Source organism: Anser brachyrhynchus, assembly GCF_964034855.1.
Source record: "Anser brachyrhynchus genome assembly, chromosome: 2".
In the NCBI taxonomy this organism is placed as follows: Eukaryota; Metazoa; Chordata; class Aves; order Anseriformes; family Anatidae; genus Anser; species Anser brachyrhynchus.
In genome coordinates this window covers 99,015,624-99,034,188 of record NC_137695.1, presented here as the reverse complement: position 1 = coordinate 99,034,188, position 18,565 = coordinate 99,015,624, and the positions used below count along the sequence as shown (strand labels likewise).

General features: G+C 44.9%; 1 protein-coding gene across 8 annotated transcripts in view; it reads right to left on the bottom strand.

Annotated features, from left to right (window-relative positions):
* ZNF516 (zinc finger protein 516) overlaps positions 1-18,565 on the bottom strand; it is a 186,062-nt gene that overhangs the window by 107,941 nt on the left and 59,556 nt on the right. For 4 of the 8 annotated variants that reach the window (XM_080578634.1, XM_080578642.1, XM_080578643.1 and 1 more), the window contains exon 1: positions 11,775-11,912. The exons of 1 other annotated variant lie outside the window; for it this stretch is intronic. The gene's annotated coding sequence lies outside the window, so the exon portion shown is untranslated. 3 more of the 8 variants (XM_080578638.1, XM_080578637.1, XM_080578636.1) reach the window with 3 other exon arrangements.

The window sequence follows — 18,565 nt, the reverse complement described above, 5'->3', positions numbered from 1 at the left end:
GCTCTTCACATGCCCTGCCTCCTTCCCATGCGGCTGCGGGATGGTGGAGGCAACCAGGCAGGCCAGCGCCAAGGGAAATAAAGAAGATTTCAGTCAGACCATTTTAAGTCATCCCAGGCAGTGACATCCAGTGAGTCTGGACTGGAGGGGCTCCAGTCGTCACCTTATCCTCTCTGCTTACGAAGAAAAAACATCACCAAGGGGCAGTGATACTTCTACTACCGTAACACAAATAAACCCAGATTCCTGCTATGAAGATTTCCGAGGAAACAAATAATACCGAAACTCATCTACAGAAACCAAGTGTCCCTAGGCATGGGAGAAAGTGGTTCTCCACCATTCCAGTCTTCCTGTACATCCATGGATCCTCCTGAAACACCCTTCCCTCTGCCTCTTCTCCACCCCCCGCTCCCCCCTTATTTCTGTGCAGTCCTGTTGTATACCCCTTTTCCTTCAAGGTTGTGTTCAGCTCCTCACAGCTGGTTTTCTGTTTTCCTTAGGCTCTTAGAGCAGATGCTGCCCGTACCACCTCCAGTTTCTCTACAGAGACCAACACTGATGCCAGTTGTGAAATGGCTGAGAGATCTTCACAAGTCAACCAGCTAATCCTTGCACAGCTCTGCTATCCCAAACACAAGGTATAACCTTGTGGGTAGAATCCCACAAGAAGTAACTTTGTGCATCTATTCCTCAGCAAAGTTCTCTGAGTGGCTGTAAGACTCCATGAGAAAACTAAGTCACACCAGTTAAAATCCGTCAGACTCCCATGTCATGCACATAAAGCAGGGGTGACTGTATAAAGAGCATTTTTATTACTCTTCAAAATCACTTCTCGTATTTTTTTTCCACATTCACGTACCCCTATGCCTACATAGATAACTTATTTTTTTAAACAGATTACTGAGAAAATTAAAACTGAAAACTTCAGTTTGGATATTAGAATGACAAAGTGGGATCTCAGCCCTACTGTTCTCTTCTCCAAAACGTAAAGTATACTCAACAAAGCAGACTGAAATGGTTTTGTAAGAACATCAATCTGTTTCACGTCTAGCATCTTCTTTGCTGTCAGACTTGCACTTCTGATCACCATGTCCTTTTTTCTTAAATATTGAAAAGCGTTTAAGACAGAGTGTGTCCTCCATGGGTAGGACAAAGGGCAGAGACTCTCCTGAGTCATGTTTTCTTCCTTGTGTAGGGGAAATACCAGCCCGGATGGCCATGTTCCCAACCCTACCAGCAGGAATGCTGGAAGGTCCCTACATGCTGCAGAGTAACCTATGCTAGTCTGCACAAGGACCTGGAAGACAGAGGCCTTGAAGCAAACTTCAGACAAACTTCTTGACCCTGCCATTGCCCTGGACCCCTCATCCTTGACCATGTTCACCATGCTTTCTCTCCAATCTCCCATCCTCTCTGAGCACAATACTCACACAGACCCAGAAGAGCCATATTAAGAGAATAACCATCTGCCTTTCTCTCCAGGCCAGAAATGCAAGCCTTGGCGAGTCACACCACCAATCTTCTCCAATGCCCGAGACCTAGCTATAAAGTTATGGAAGTCTTCATCTGTCATCTGGCTGCATTTCACTCAGCAAGTATTGAAAAGCCAATAAATTTCACTAGGTTATCTCAAGCTTAACACCAGGACACTGTAGCAAAGGGTGTGGAGGCCACGGAACCTCCCAAGCTAGATAGCATTGATAAGATTAATATCTATAGGACTCCATCACAGCTCTCATTTTTTAGGAAGTCTCTGAGGGAATGCTCTGGTTTGCAATTCTCTGCTTAGCTCAGAGGCGAACATGTGGCCTGCAACATACAGGTGGCAGCTAGAACGTTTTGTTACACAGGAAAGCAGTTTGTTTGCAAGTTAGAATAGGACAGAAAAAAAGTCATCAATCTATTGCACACTGCAGCTCCTGTGCCATGAGTGGCCTCCGTGCCATCTCAGAATGGCTGAGGCTGGCAGGGACCTCTGGATGCCATCTGGTCCAGCTCCCTGCTCAAGCAAGACCAGAGCAGGTCACCCAGGACCATGTCCAGGCAGCTTTTGAGTAACTCCAAGGAGGGACTAATCTTATCTTTACCGCTGTTCAAAAAGGGGGAAGGCTAGTGATCACTACAGGGTGTCCACAACTTAACTATCCCACAATCACGCCTCATCCTCCTACATCACATATATTATCATGACTTACAAAGTGCCCTAGGTTCTTCATTGAAGCAGCAAGAAACATAACAACAAACAATTCATTTATTAAATGTACTGGTTTTTCAAGTCTAGCTCTTAGTAGCCTGCAAGGTTCACCGACTGCCTTAGCGTCTTAGCTTTGTTTTTCAGACCCTAAACAAGCCAAGCCACCACTTTACAACACCGAGGCGCCTTGGAAACCCACTTCAGAACACCAAAATCTGGGCAACACACTCCAGAAGACACTTTCAAGCTCCAGACGCTGAACTTTTAAGCATGTGAAACTGAAATGAAACATTAGCAATCCTAGCCTTTTGCACTGCTTACTTTTGTGATAGAAATACATGGCGACCTATAATCCCTAATCAACCTAGAAAATAACCGACTGATAAACCAATCTGCTTGTAACCCCATTAACAGATTCTGGCTTCAGTATCAACAGGGTAATTTGCTAAGACTATTTTTAATCCCAACTGCTAAACCATTAATCCCACAATTTCCACATAGTATTTTCCCCTCTAAATTCACCCAAGGTTACCAAAACTTTTGCAATTCATCAGAAAAGTACATAAACAAATAACATTTGCAAATGCACACGTACCAGCATTGGAGCACTGAGAGACTCCGATTACCAGCTTTATCCCTTTAAAGCCATTACTTTCTAATTTGAAGGAGTCATTCAGAAGCAAAGCTGTGTGCCTGGCATGTCACTTGACACCTGGTATGTACCACTCACGATAACACGAGCTCTCTAATATGCTTGCTACAAGGAGAAGAAGAGAATTATTTCCTCCTATCATCAATAGCCATTGCTCTTTCTACTAAAATCAGTTCAGATTTAATGGGATGAGGGTTAACAACATAAACTGTAATGTTTTCTCAAACTGGCATTAGAAGATTCTCCAAGTATCATTATTAATGTCAATATAAATTATGCATTGAAGATCACAGCATTCATTACAGAGGTAAAATTCAGCTGGGGGAAAAGTAAGAAAAAGACAAACAGAGCAAGCCTAATTGAAGTATGTATTTATAGATTTCTTGCAGCATTTCTCAGCATTGATGAAAACACTTCTCTAAAATGCTCTTAAAATAAGCTTTCACAGAGTTGTTAAAAACAGTATCAAGAAAGTATTGTGTTAATCAGCTAAAGGTACAGTTATACACAGGATGTTGCAAAGGAGCTGACGTGATAATTTACAAGACTGGTAGTTTATTCAAGGATACGTCAACGTGATAGCACAACAATCTGGAAGACAGACCCTTGGTTTCATGCAAGCAGCTACATACTGGAAGAAAAGCTACATTTAATGTTGGAAGGGTAGTGTTTAATGCTCCTTTCAACTTCTGTAAATTACAATGTTAGACATTTCTAATTGTTATAAATTAGTATTCAAACACCACGTTGAAACTGGAAGAAGCTTTGCAGTTTTTTGGTACTATTATAAACACTTTGCACAAACAAGTGAATAACCCTGTTGAAATATTTTTGTATTCCAAGGTTAAAAGAAACGGCTTTAGGAGACAGATGGTGGGCAACTGGTATCTCACCAAGGAGCACCAATGAGTTTTGAAAGTTCTCACACAACACACCGAGTGCAGCTAACTGCATATCTCGGTGCTCCCCAGTAGAGCCTGAACTCCTGAAGCCCCAGAGATGTCCATACCTATGACTGCACAGAGAAAGAAAGTTTGAAAAGACAACCACTAGGGGCTTGAAATCCAAAGGGAAAATAAATGACCTCATTTCCCTAATTGCACGGTTTAAGTAAGCTGCCTGATTCATGGTTTTATCATACTTATGGCTGCCGATACTGGTACCAGCACACCAATGTGGATGCCACACAGTCTACTGCAAGGGAAGACAGAGCGCATCTACTAAAATTGGCAAATAAGCAACTTCTGTGAGACTGTACGGGGGGGGGGGGGGGGGGGGGGGGGGGAAGGAAAAAAAAAAAAAGTCTTTCCAAGCACATCCTCAGCTATCAAAGGAGCAGCTCTAGTTTCAGCCAGCAGAGTAACACTTTGCCCCGCAATTCTTTACAGCATGTCGTGCCACAGGCTATTGTTCGTAACTCTTCTCGCAAATCATTTCAACATTCAGAGCTCAACTATTTCTTAAGAAGTTATTTCAGGAGGAAAAAAAAATCGCTTACTCATGAACCTGGTATCATTGTAACAATGTAGCAAAATAGCAAAAGACATAGTTACATTGCACAACTTTAAATGCATCATTTATTGTACTAGATATGAGAAAAAGAACAGTCTAAACGCTAAAACAAGTCAGAGCATAAATGCAACTCGTTGCCAGTTCACACAATATGGGTTAAATACTACCACATGGTGACTGAACACACACTGCCCTTTAAAAAAAAAAAAAGGATAATTTCTTTCCCCAACCTATTGTTAATGAATAAACATTATTTTAAAACTAGACTACAGTTATGACTAAAGCACTTGTGAGCACCTCTGTTTCTACCAGTCTATTTCCTGAAAATGAATGCCACTTCACTGATCACCATCTTGTTAAAAAACAATAAAAAATTAAAAAAAAATACGACTGAGGCAGCTTTATCACTGCAACAAACCAACACGAGCGTTTCCGCACAGCGTGAAAATAGCAGCAAGCCAACTCACTGTTCTTCCTTTATTCTACCTGATTGAAAAGAAAAGCATGTGTGTGTTTGGAATACATTAAAACTCACTGACATTTGATCTGATTTTCAGCAAAACACTCCAAACCGGAACTACCCGATGCACAGAGCTCTCATTTTCTCTGCACCCCTCTGTAATGTACTGAAACATACAGTTTTGTTAGACTCCCAACCAAAAAAAAAAAAAACACCAAAGCAAACATGTATGAAATAACACGCAGTGTAGATGGAGCGGATGCTGTTGGGTTTGAAAACTGTCTGCCTACCCCGGGTGCTGAGTATTTGTTTTTATCATTTCAGTATAAACTAAACATGTCAGGATGCTAAAAATAGCCACAAATTGTAATTACATGTGCTTTGTAGTTTCTATTTTACTTTGAAAAGAAGATTAAAAGCTAGATCATTTTAGAAACTGTCCTTAAAGATTTGGGGAGCCACAAAATTATCCTGCTTTGCAATTTGGAGTAGACTGCTGGAACACATTTTCTCCAAGACGTAAATATGACAGCCATAGCATGGGAAGGCAAGCTCCCAACGCCGGATGGCGAGACAGTAAGCAAGAAAATGGAGAGGAGCAAACAAAGAAAAAAGTAATTTCTTAGAGATTCTAAGAGTGCCCTGATTACTGATGTAATGCTATAAGCTTTAATTAGGAGCTAAGTGCTGTGTGCTAAATTCATCCCCACACACAGCCCTGTATATTCAGCCCAACTCTACTAAAGTTACCTTGGCTTTACGACGGTTGTGCAACAGCAATGCCTGGCCTATGGCTTCCGCCACTGCCTATAATGAAACGTGGATTTTGTGGAACAAGAGTTAAGCTACACAATGACCTGCTGATACGAATTGAACTCCTTTCCAAAAGCAATCTTTTCAATGAACGATGAGCAAAAGGGAATTTTAATAGTCATCCAAATGTAAGCAACTGTGAATCCCCAGTAAAAGCCTCTGTGCTTCCATACTGTAAGGTTTACAGCAGCTCAGCGCACCGTCTTCATTAACAAACCTGAACGTGTGACTTCATCACCGCAAAAATAGCTGCCTTCCCAGTGCCCCTGCACCACATGGATTCACAACGTTAGCACACGACTCAGGAGCAGTAAACAAACGTATTATCTCACAGCAGCCAAGTGCGACTGCTATAAAATACCTGCTAGAACTTATTAGGCAATAAATAGTTTGGCTGCAACTTAAGAGATACAAGCACTGTCCATCCGTGCACTAATTTAATCTCCGAACATATGCTTAATTCCCTGAGTCTGTTTGCATAAGAAGTGTTGCCGTAATACAGTTTCTGGAATGCAAAGAGAAACTGCTAACATGAAACGTGTAACAGCGTTGATGCGGCTCTACAGATAACCAAGATGTAAACAACATCAAAAAATGAATAATCAACGTTGAGCAATCATTGCATCAAAAAAAAAAACACCACACAACATAAAGCTCAACAGCTTCAAATAGCAAAGCAGGTTCAGCAGATCAAGAGACAGAACTTTTGCTGACTAACAGTTGGGTAATGAAAGTAAACATTTGCAATGAAGTCATCATCCTAATGAAAGCTATGGCAATGGTAACTACCTGGACCATAACCCACTAGCATGTTTTAACGCAGGCTCCCTACCATAACATTTACTAGAATCGTTTCTGCTGGGAAAGGAAAGGAAGTCTCACTTACTTCTCATGTACAAGTTACAAACAAGAAAGCTGCCATTCGTTATGTACTAACTCCAAAGCACTGTGCGGGTAATGCCCCCCCAGAGTCACTGTGCAGTTACAGTGGGTAACCGAAAATCAGAATTTTGCCTTAAGTGACTGAGTCATAACAGCTTTATCCTAGCACTGAAACGTATAAACATTCGCAGCATGTAAGATGTCTGCTTTCAAAAAAGCAATGTTGCTCCAAGGTTCAAATATTTATGTTGCAGATATCTAATCAAATAAATGTGACTTTTTTTTTTTGGCTGCTTTCTTGCAATGCTGTGATTAATTATCCAGATGAAGTTTATGGCTACAGAGAAAAAGAATAATAAGAAAAAAAGAACACCAAAGTAAGCTTTAGCTGATTAAGCATCAATATTCTTAAGGATTTCAGGCTCTGCTATTGAAATACAGAAACTGTAATTCCACCCTGAGAAACCCTCATGCAACTCCCAGTAGTCAAAGGGAGTGGCAAGCATGCTCATTAGGGGACAGCACTGCGCCCACAAGCAGCAAGTCAATTTATGGGAAGGTTGTACACGCTCTTACCCAACAGAGGAACACCACATAATCAGGAAAAACAGCAGTCCATTTCCTCAACTTCTCTTTCTGTGCAAAAATCTAGTGCCCATTCAGGCTTAAAAGGTGTGTATCTACAAAGTCATACTTGTGTCTCAAAAATTTAAACCAGCACATTTTACTTGTAAATTCAGCGAGCTCAGACAAGTTACTTCCTGTAAAATGCAATCACTTTGTATTTCAGCTTTCTATTTTGATGACTTTAAGAAACAAGACAGTCAAACCCAGCTTTCCAGTTTGAGTATTCATACGCAGACTTTGTCACCGGTCTCACAAAGGCTTACGCGTTTGCTCTTTCTGCAGACAGTGTGCACTCCCAAAGAAGTCACAGAAGTACTTGGCTAAGCATGAATTTAGGCATTTTCAGAAGCGAGGTCTTTCAAAGTTGTTACTGATTTGACTGGATTTGGACCGCGCTAAATATAGAATCCACCCCTCGCTAGATAGGATCTCAAGGTAAAGCCCACCAGGCAGTATCACAGGTAACAACAGGTAGCTGTTGAAGTCACCTGCACGTAAAGCCCTTAAAAACAAACCCAAATAAGTAGACCACCCAAAGTTTGCAGCAGTTCGTGACTACATCATTCATCCAGCTACGCTGTTCCGGGCTGTCCCCTATGGCATCAGCTACACAAGCACCCACATCAAGGCGCGTTTTAAAGCGTATTTATATTTTCAGTCAGTTGAAGAAAACGTCCCTGCTTCCTAAGCAGACGTGTAAAATATCAAGTCTTAAACATCTTTGTGTGCTAAAATGAAGGGCGACTGCACTTATGGGCAGTTGGACAGGCAGAGGTTCAGAGGATGGCACAACCCTTTTCACCTTTCCGATGGGTACTTTTGTGCTGATAATTGGCATTATTAAATCTCGGTGACAGCACGATACTATGACCAACTATAAAAACATATGATGAGCCTGATTTTTAAAGTAAAGACATTAGTCACTGTCACAGGAAAACTTTAATCTCCGAAAGTTAAATGTCACCTCCTCGCTCCATCCCAGCCAGCGACACTGTTGCTGAGGTCACTGGCAAGTAACAATAGGTAGCTTTCATCTTAGTGATGTAAACTGTTTTCTTTTCTGTGATGTGCAGAGAAATAGCTGCACATATTTACGGAGGGACAGCATGCAGCTCTGGATGCATATTGTTTTAGTCGCGGCCAGCAATTGACCTCATGCTGCGCCTAGATAGGAGCCATGTTCACAAACACCACTCCCTTCTTTAAGCATGTTTTGGATAACCTGTTACATCATTCCTTGCTTTAAAACAATGTTATTCCCACTGCTGCTTAATATAACATTTCCTTTTTTTTTTTTCCCCCTCCTTTTGTATTATCCCTACATATTCAACTAACAGTTTGGGGGCCTCAGGGGGGTGGTAAATAATGCCCTATTGTTCACGCAGGCCACACAATACTAACTAGGTACCCCTCCTACGTCACTGGGCTTTAAAGGTACTGGAGGCTTGACAATGAGGCCCAGACAAGAATTATCAGCGAGATCTGAGCAGTATTTCACACCAGGCACTGGTAAGGGCGTGCACAGTGCCCGTCACACGAAGCGAACCAGCCCTCCACAAAGTCACTTGGCGACGCGGAGCTCACTCACGATGGCTGTGGAGGTTACTCCTGTGAAACTGAAGGTGTCCCCTTGAACAACCCAGCCGTAGGGCTCCTTACGCCACAGGTGCTCCCGCACAACTTCGGCTGCCAGCTTCACAGGGCAGAAAGCTCCCTAAAATCCCAGTGATCATCCCTGGCAGGTCCAGGTGTGCAGGGAGGGGACAGCCAACGTTGGGTTTGTAGAGACAGAGCCAAAGGATGCATTGGTGGAAAACAAAGCGGCAGCACTCACCGCTCTTCCATGCCAGCCACCACACCTCATCGCATGAGTAAAACTCCCCAAACGCTCCCCACCTCGATGAAAACCTTGCTCCAAAAGCTGCTTTTCCACGAAAACACCCAAGACCGCTTGCAATACAGTTATTCCCGACCTGCTGCCCCCCAGCAGCAGCAAGCCTGAGGAGCTTGGGGGGCTGTACGGAGGGAGCACAGCTGCGATCCCCAACCTCACACGCATGTGTGTGCACACACCTGCCTCGGTGCAGCACCCACATCCCCGCACGGACGCACACACCTGCACCTAAAACTCTGCTTTTTTTGGGGGGGGAGGGGGGCAACCAAAGGATGGTTGCCAAGCCGAGTTAATGAAAAACCCTCTCGCTGCTAACTCATTTAGCGCAGCGAGCGTGAAATACAGCCGGTGGCGCAGCGCCAACGCGCGGGGGGGACCCTCGCTGCGGGCCCGGGGGGGGGGGTCGGCAGGGGTACTTGTGCATTCACTTCCCCAAAACAAATAATGTTTTATATATATATATATATAAAATAAAAAAACAACAATCCCCCCCCCTTCTCCTCCTCCTCCTCCCGTTTGCAGGGAGCCTGGATGCAAATAACGAGGCCGGGCGGAGGATGCGCCGGGGGCTGAAGGCAGCGCCGCACCTCGCCACGCCCGGACTCACCCCCCCCCCCCCAAAATCCTGCCCCCAAATCCCCCCCAGCGGGGCCGGGCGGGGCCGGGGGCGGGCTCGGGGCTCTCAGGAGCCGCCCCGGCGGGGTGGGGACCGCGGGCGGGCGGGGACCGGGCGGTGTCCCCCCCCCCCCCTTCTCCTTGTCCCCCCCCCCTCCGGGCTGCCTCCGCCCCCGGCCGTGACACCCCCGGCGCCCCTCCCCGCCGAGGGAACTTGGGCTCCCCGGGGGGGGGAGGCAGTCCGGGGAGGGCGGGGAGGAAGAGGAGGAGGAGGAGGAAAGAGTCGAGTCTCTCCCCAAAAAGGGACTTTGACCTTACGCTGCTCCCCCTGTCCCCCCCCCCCCCTCCCGATTTGCATGTTTTTGTCACAGGTCAGGTTATGGATGCTGCCGACCCGCGTTAATTTATGAACTCATCAGCCTAATTTCATTATTTAATCATGCGGCCGGCAATCGCGTTTCCTTAAGAAAGGCCTGACCTATTTTTGGCTGGAGATAAACGATCATGTTAACAGATGTTAATCTTGTAATCTGTTTTTCCTGTAAGCGCTCCGCATACCCGGGTTTCAGACATTAAAAAATAAAAAAATAATAATAAAAAAAAATCTTTCCCAAACGACCTGACGTCACGATTCGCTTCTTGTAAAAAAATAAATAATCTCGCAATGGTTTCAAAGACATTAAATCTTTTTCACTTTATAAATGCTGATTTGTTCTGCCTCAGCTCCCACAGGCTTTTATTTGCATTTCAAATTCCACAGGTTACACCAGTCGCCTTTTCAGAAAACGTAAACCAACAATAAGGCAGCAAAAGGGGGGGGGGGGCGGGGAGGGGAGCCGTGCATCTGGATTAAATAAAGAGCAGAATTAATGTTTTCCAAAGTCGCCCGAGCAAATTTTACGTTCGCACGTCGAGCGCCCGCAGCCGCAACGCGGGGAGCGGGCTCGGGACGCACAATGCGCATTGCCCCCAAGGTCCCTGCCTGCTGCCGCCAGCCGTAGTAAAGGTTCCTGACAAATAAACGGCGCCGGCTCCGACCCGACGCTTTCCAGCTTCGAATACACGGTTCGGCTACGGCAGTTAATTGCGGGGGTTAGCTGCTTTTCCGAGCAAAAAAAAAAAAAAAAAAAAGAGAAAAAAAAAAAAAAAAAGGGCTGGCTGTCATTCCCCACAAGCCTCCGCACACGTACCCGCCCGCTTTAATCCCCCACCTTGGTCGCCCGGAACAAAGTTTACCCATAGAAAACTTTCCCTAAACTTGCCCGGGTGCTTAATTCGCATTAGGCTCGCAACTCCGCCGGATGCTAATGAGCACCGAAGATAGGAGCGGGGGGAGGGAGGACGAGGAGGAGGAGGAGGAAAGCTTTTATAGCACAAAATGTCTGGAACTGCATTATTTCTATTCTTCTTGCCTCTCCAGCCACCCCCCCACACACACACACTTTTTTTTTTTTCCCCTTGCCATCCACATCAAATCCCCCCACCCCACCCGGGCTGTTTTCTCCCTTCTCCTGGAAAGGATCGCTCCGGGGACACCGTCCTTCCAGCCCTTCTCGCCGTCTATGCGGGAGGAATTGTTTTCTCTCCCCACCCACCCCCAACTTCCTTTGATAAACTGTGCACTTCTTTAATGGGGAGCACTCACTTATCTGCCGGCAACTGCGAGCAACTCGGGAACAAGGGCGCAATACGAGGCGTTTTTACGCGCACGCCGAGCCAACACCACCGGGAAAATAACAATAATAAGAGTAAGAAAGGCGAAGAAAACACTCAATAATTTAAGCGGCTCCTCGGGCTCGGAGCCCCATCACCCACCTTCATTAGCCGCAGCGTTTTACTTTCAGGGAAGGCAATTTGCTCTTTGTCTCTTAACGGGCTAACGCGGCGCTCAGCGCCCCCCTCCCGAGCGTGCAAAGCCCCCCCGGAGCCCCCTGCCCCCCCCAGCGGCCACACCGGTCCCCGACACCCCAAAAGTTCCCATTTTGGACCCGAGGGACTGCAAGCGGGGATGGGGGGGGGGTGGGGGACACCCCAACCCCACGCGTGCAAGCGGGGGGGGGGGGGGCGGGGGGCGAACTTTTCCCCCGGGGACGCTGCCCCCCACCCCCGGGGGACCCTCCCTCACCTCCTCCTCGGCCGCTTTCCTCCGCGGGGAAGCCCCCCCGCCGCCCTGAAGGTGAAGCCGAGCGCCGCATGCGAGCGGCGGCGGCGAGGAGCTGCACATGATCCGCCGAGCGGCTCCACGGGGGCGGCCCCCGGCCCCCGCCGGCCCCCGCCGGCCCCCGCCGCGCCCCGCGCCCGCGGACCGCCCCCGCGCACCGCCCGCGCCCGTGCCGGGGGGGAGAGGGGGGCGCCGGGGGGGGGCTGCCGCGGACCCGCTTCCCACGGCCCTCCCTCCGCCCGGCAAGGTGCGGGGCTGCCCCAGATGCATTTCCAGGAGAAACTTTGCTTTTCCCTTTTTTCCCCCCTTTTTTCCCCCTTTTTTTCCTTTTTCCCCTTCTTTTTCCTTTTTTTTCCATTTTTCCTTTTTTTCCCCCTTTTTTCCCATTTTTCTTTTTTCACTTTTCTTTTTTTTTCCCTTTTTATTATTTCATTTTTTTCTCTTTTCCTTTCTCTTTTTCTTCTTTTCCTTTTTTTTTTTCATTCTTTTTATTTTTGGGGGGTGGGGGGGGGGGAGCGAATGGCGCTGCTGAAACATTTACGGACCCATCGCAACGCCAAAAAGTCCTCGGCCGAGACATCAAAGCCTTGGTACCGTTCAGCGGCCGCGCTGGGGAAGTTGAAAGCCCTCCGACCGAATCAATCTGCCATATGGCTCGCCCCCCCAAAACCAACCAACCAAACAAAAAACAGCACAACAACAACAACACCGCCACACGCAGACCCGCTCCTGCGCCCGAAAAAAAAAAAGTTCAAGCCCAATTTCCCTGCGTGTTTGCGAAGCTCGCCTTAATCACGCCAAATATGTGTGCCATAGGCGACCGGAATATGTTTAGTCTACGGCTGGAAAACCCGAATTTAATCTGCTAAAGCTTGCTCCTAGACATCAAGAGTGGGGAGGCTTTTTTTTTTTTCCTATTTTTTTTCCTATTTTTTTTTCCTTTTTTTCTCCACTTTTTATTCCCCCCTTTTTTCTTTTTTTCTTTTTCTTTTTTTTTTCCTTTTTTTTTTTTCCCCCTTTCTTTGTCTCGTAACGTGCGATGACGTCGAATTGACACGGAGCACTTTGGAGGAGGCTCCCCGCTTTATCCCCCCCCCCGGCCCGGTGCCGGAGCCCCCGCGCCCCCCGGCCCCGCGCCCGCCTCCCTCCGGGCTCTGTCTTGCGCTCCGGGACGCGAGCTGCTCCGGCACCGCTTGCAAAAAAAAAAAAGCAGCAAAACAAGACCGGGAGGAGGGAAGGGGGGGGCTCCGAGCTCGGCTGTTTGCAGCACGGCTTGCCAGAGCTCTCGGAATAAAGAAAAGGGGCGGGGGGGGAAAGGGGGGGGGGGGGGCGAGAGGGAAAGTTGGTAATGAAGGATACACGAATCATAAAATGTAAGCTATGTGTGATTAATGATCTGCACTAATTTGAATAGCAGGCGTGTTAAAGGTCATTGACAATTGTTGCTGCTTTCAGCATGAATGCTTGAGTGGGATGTATTTGGGACAATCACGTTTACTTCTAATTCACAGGAAAAAAAAAATTACTGGACATGAGTAGCAGCTGGTCAAAATACTGAGAGGGCACCCCAAAAAAATGCTCTTTGCCTATCCCTCCAAAGCAGCTTCATTACCTTAAGGCAGTGTTTTTAATGCGTCGACGGTAATTAATATATCTGGAACGCCTGGATTTTGTTCCTTATGTATACATCAGCATCTTTCCTACATGCTTTTTCAATCCCGGGCCAAATTCTGGTCTCGGTTGCCCCAAACCTTTGGGACAATTGCAAGTTCGCTCATTCTGGATGCACCCACATGAGGACCGAAGCAGAAGTCACCGCTCCGAGCTTCAAGAATTCACCCCGGGCACACGCGTACGACACGAGAGCGCGGATCCCCTAATCACAGTTTATATAGTAGTTCAGCATTTCTTTACACAAAGAGTAAAAAATCCATTATAAATCAGCATTCCTGGGCAGTATTTAGAACTACAGTATTAGGCTAATAATTTCCATATGGTGAAAATTGACAAGTTAGAGCAATGAAAGGTGCATGAGACTTCCAAACTCCTCTACATAAAAATGCGATTTTCATGACCTACCCCTTTTCTTTCATAGTCTGTGTAGGTTCTCTTTGTTAGACAGTAAATTGTGAGCACACTCAACACTGCGCTTGCTGTATTACTTGACAGAGTCCTGAAAATGCTTAATATTTTCCATATTTGCTTCCATGCGGCCCAGTCTTGCACCCCTCGCTCCCATAAAATGAGGGGTAGTGGGGCTACAGGGGCGAAGGGACGGGAGAGCCCGTCTGAAGCCTAGCAAGCGAGGGGCATTCCACTTTAATGGAAAGGCAATTAAAAATTCAGAAGATGCAGAGACTTTAAAAACAATCAAGCGGTATATTAATTTCACGGAAAGCCACTAGCAGAGTTCCTCTGTCCATGTAATTTTAAATAGGAGATTTTCTCACATTTCTTCTGCTGATCCCAGCACTTCTGGGTTTTGAAAGCAAACCTGGAACAGGGGGGTAAGAATTCATGTGCCAAGAAGACGCACAAAATGTCTTTGGCCTGACATCCTCAATGGCGTTAGACATTTCAGGTGGAGGAGACATCCTTAATTTTCGAACCATTATTAACATGCCATTACCTCGGGTGATTAATCTGTTTGCAGACATTGTTTACCCACTTTATCTTTGCCAGAAATCTTCCAGGAGATGTCCTCCTGTTTCAAATTCTTTAAATTACAGTATTTTGTATGAGAATGTCAGTGATATTAATGGCTCAATACGCGTTTTGCTATTTATAGACTCGTATGTATAATAATTCTGGCTAATGAAATACTTGGAGCAGGAAAGCATTTATTTACTTTTGCTATAGCCTAATAAATTATTTGTTCAGCGTTTGGGACTCGGCTTTCTCAAGTTAAGGAAAATGGCATTTTGATGAAAATCTGTGCAATGACTTGTCTGCATAACTTAGCCTTAGGAATGATTGGTGGAAGTTTAGATAAGAAAGGTTCCTGAGAAACACCATAATAGAATAGCGAGGAATAAAGGCCATGTCTCTAAAAGCGAAGTTGAAAGCATGTATAAATACTTCAAGGCAGGCAAACAAGCCAAGTTTGGATTACATTTTATATGTGTGTGTGTGTGTGTGTGTGTGCGTGTCACATACACAGATATTTTCAGTGAAATGTAACTAGAGGAGTCAGTTTTAGCTTTCACTGGGTGCTTGCTCAGAGCTTTTGTGCTGGCAAGTATTTTTTGTTGCCACAAACCTATCTGAAATGTAGAGGATGTACAGAAATAATGCAAATCCAGGACGGCTTGAGGCTCTTGGGATTTTTTTAAGGATTCTGCTCCCCCATCTCAGGACTCAGACTAGCATTTTTCTTGGTGTCACCCTTCATATTTCTCTCTCAACCATCCCTTTTAAACGCAGCCCTTAGCTTTAGTTAGTTCTCCAGTTCTGCCAATAAAGCAATATATTTTATTTTAATCTAAACCAGAGATTTGCTTTCAAAGCCTGCTTGGGTTAAAAAAAAAAAAAAAAAAAAAAAGTACACAAAGTCTGACAACAAATAATCTTGCACTAATCTTCTATGCTCTAAAACAGGCTTTTTCTTAGTACATTTGGAAATACAGAGGGCATGTGTAGAACTTGCAAACTAGAGGGCACAGATGCCACTAATACCCATGTACATCTGCAGATCAGTGCACAGAAACACTCCCAGAGATGTTTTTTAACTAGAAAGTCGAATTTCTGACTCCAGTTACAATGGGCCCTTCTACCACTCATGTGCTTTCAAAGTTTCTGTAAGTGGCACAAATTTCCCCCTAAAACAAACTGGTTTCAATCAATAATATGCATACACTCGTTGATAAAATGCATCAACTTCTCAGGTGCACTGCAAAAATTTCTCTCTTTTCTTTAAATCTGTCTCTCAGTAGCTGCACGGTGCGAGGCCCATCCTGAAGTTTGTCCTGCAGGAATACACCATGCTCCCGCAAAGGTTTGCGCCCTGATGTACTCTGGTCTGCATGGAGTAAGGTCAAGCTCTTGTGCCCCATTAATTTGGTCACGCACTGATCCAGCAAACAGACTGCAAAATAGTTTTCCATTTGAAGAGCTGCACGTATTTCTGGATCTGAGGAATCTATTAGCACATAACCACAATAAGAGGCTTGGGCATATCTGATGACAAACTGGATGGGGTGTCAGGTTGTGGTCGTATCCTTTCTACCTTTTACTCATCATACAAGTTGTCCCATTGCTATTAGTGGAATTACTCTAATGATAAATATGACCTGCATTTGTCTCCACCATCTTATTTATGGCACATGACAAACTTTTCCTTACGGCAGAAATAATCTGGAGAACTTTCTTGAAGACGCAGCATTTTTAACTCTAATGCCTTTCATACTTGCCCCTACCATCAACACAGTTGCTAGGATATAGCCTGATTTTGATTTTTGTGCTCTGCTCCTCTCAAAACCACATTTTCTTACATCAAGCTATTTGACATTGCTTTTATAATGACATTGAAGAAGAGAGCAGAACAAGTTAATGCTGCAGAGTACGTACAGCCCCAGCATACATGGTTATTTTAGGTTCAGGCTACACGCTGTATATAGTACCAACTTTTCCAGCCCTGGCAGTCAGATTTTCTCACCCATATGTAATTTTATAAACTACATCACGGCTTCACAGCAGGTAGGGAACCCACAAACCTGTTCTTAATTTTGAGTTAACTGAAAGAATCTCGGCAGCAGCTGGTTTCAGCATAGCTGATACAGGATTCCACAGATGTGGCCCATAATAGGTTGAGAAGTAAAAAGAACTAGGCCACGATGTCGAATTAATTTCAAGGAAGACAAATTCAATAAGGATGCCACTTTTACAGAGATTTTTAAGAGATCTTTGGGAGGGCATATTTTGGTGGCCTGGGCTTTTTCATGCTGTCTACCGATTGCAACGCTGCATTTTCTAGCAGGCTGAACCTGGCTGTTGGTGTGCTGCACGCCCTCGGAGTGGAGAAACGGGCTGTTTCTGAGTTTTTGTCCCCTCCCCCAGGCCCTCTTCTGCTCATCCAAGCATAACTGATAGTACTGGCCTGTCTGAGTGCCTCTTGGACTGGACCAGACAAAGGGGTGCAACAGCTAAAGACGGCCTCTGATGCACCAAACGCACCCCTCAAGCAAACCGAAGAAACTGGTTGCTAACTATAACACAAAGTGCTACTGGGCAGACCTTCACAAACATGAATTAAAGGAATAATAATAATAAAAAAAGTTTCAAAAACGTTCATTCCTGGAGTTCAGTAATGGAAATGCTTTGAACAACTTGTGTAGCAGCACAGCAAATTCATTGATGCACTGTCTTCTGCTGAGTAAAAAATCCCTCAAAAGTAAAAGTGGAAGAAACCAGTCACTTGTCCTCGCTGACAAATTTTCCCTTGACATTCTGTGTAGTGGCCTAAGTGTTTGAATAATTTCGGTTTATATGGTTTTTCAACTCAGGCATGCGAGGAAAAAGGAACTTCAAAAAGAGAATATTTTACCTGACGTACTATTTTAATGCTTCAGTAATTAGAGAACTGCAAAGGTCAAAATAGCCATCAATATCATGAGCAACAGAGTAGAAGTAGCATGTTTAAGAGGAAGTTAGTTGGTTGGCTGTAACATAATATGCCATAAGCACTAGGATGTGGATCTCCAATGACGAGCAGCAGAAGAAACAGCAAGACTTAACCACCATCAGATATTTATTTTGCTGCAATCATGTGAAAACTTGCAAACAAGAAATAGAGATCCTTTTGAGTCTAAATCCCAGATTTTATTATCTCAACTGCACAGATGCTGCAACCGATACAGAAGTTTGTCCACAAAGGTCTATTCACAGGCTGGAGAAAAAGTTTGCCAGTGCCCTCTAACTTTTCAATGAGCTAGACAAAAACCCCAGATTCAGAAGCTCCCAAGCCTTTTTTTCCACACTCTGGTTCTCCTTCCGATCAGAAAAGTGTGGCATTTGCCTGTTTTTAGTGTATTACTACCTACCTCTTAAATTCAAATCGTGAAATTCCAAATTAAGGTGGGTAGTTAAGACGTAGTTGTATATCTGCTATGCCTAAAACTGTGTGCCGCAGCCTGTATTTCTGAAATAGCATAAATTAAAAACCAGTAACAGTTCTGTGATTACATCTGAAGATGCAATAGTTTACAACACTGTAAGTCATAATAAAGATGTACAATTCTGGGGAAAATTATTTTGAGAATGGGAACGCTTCCAAAACCTTCCCACTATTTTTTTCATTGCTGATAGACCATTTTTCTTGCCTGTACAATTTTATGCCAAATTGGCCACTTTTCTAATTTACCCATAAATCATACAAAATTCAGGACTCCTTTTTCCACATTTGGATCCACAAATCAACTGAGTGAATTCTTTTGCCTGAGAGCAAGAGGCTGAACCAAACACCCAGGATTATTAACCAAAAAATGATTAGCATCGGATTATCCTCACTTTTAACAGAAATTGCAGAAGACTTCAACTTTGTTGTTTCCATTTGGCTGGAAAGGCAGAAGTGAGTTATGGAAGTCAGTCTGCTACAGACTTTGAGAGGCATTTGCCTTTTTCCTCTGTTAAACTCCAAAGCTAATAAACCTGGAGCATTCAGTAACAAGAGAGGCACTCATGTCAACAAAGGCCTTACTTAGAGGCTGCTAGGTTTTTAGAAACTTCTGTGGTGAGGATTTGAAGATATTTTAGTAATA